General features: G+C 39.1%; 1 protein-coding gene across 1 annotated transcript in view; it reads right to left on the bottom strand.

Annotated features, from left to right (window-relative positions):
- LOC119588294 (glycine-rich cell wall structural protein 1-like) overlaps positions 1 to 731 on the bottom strand; it is a 17,462-nt gene that overhangs the window by 8,707 nt on the left and 8,024 nt on the right. The window lies entirely within an intron of this gene.

Raw genomic sequence — 731 nt, 5'->3', positions numbered from 1 at the left:
ACAGCAACCGCCAGGAGCAGCCGCTGCCACGCTTATGGCGGCCACGAACGCCAGTGCGATCTGTTGAGAGAGAAAGGTTTATTGCCTACCGTATGGTCGCGCAGAACAGCGTGCATAAAGGGATATCCACATAACAATTATTTGATATATCTATGTCAATAGTTACATCTATACATCTATCCATCTCTATACTGTATATATTCACAGCCATGAACATTTCACTCTCTATGTATTCACCATCTACCTATCCTTCCCTTTACTATAACATTTTTTACCATGATAGACACAACACTTACAAAAATGTTCATGTTCTGAGTTCTTCCCTCTGCAGACTGACTACATCTCGACACCCTATATACTCCTGTTTTCGGAGATGCCAGTTACCCTTTATCTGCACTTTTTGCGGAGAAGCTTACTTCTGTCCTTCATCCTGTAGGAAAGATGAATTACTAGCTTTTGAATGTCGATTTATTACTAACATAAAAATCGTAATGTGAGAGATCAAGATAGACAAAATACTTGGTACTAGTTTTGTGTAACAAGATGTGTTGTAGGTGTACAAAGTGTTACGCAAATATTCATGCAACGTACAAAACAAGGATGCGAAGAACAGGAACAACGCACAAGGAATGAAATATATACAGACTTATGTGTATATCTACTTAAGTATAAAAGAGACACGGGAAGAGAGGAACGTTGATCGTATCGTTTCGAGTTAGACGAAATTCCTA

Source organism: Penaeus monodon, chromosome 23 (genome assembly GCF_015228065.2).
Source record: "Penaeus monodon isolate SGIC_2016 chromosome 23, NSTDA_Pmon_1, whole genome shotgun sequence".
Lineage (NCBI taxonomy): Eukaryota > Metazoa > Arthropoda > Malacostraca > Decapoda > Penaeidae > Penaeus > Penaeus monodon.
Note: the sequence above shows the minus strand (reverse complement) of the source record. Positions and strands in the feature narration are given on the sequence as shown.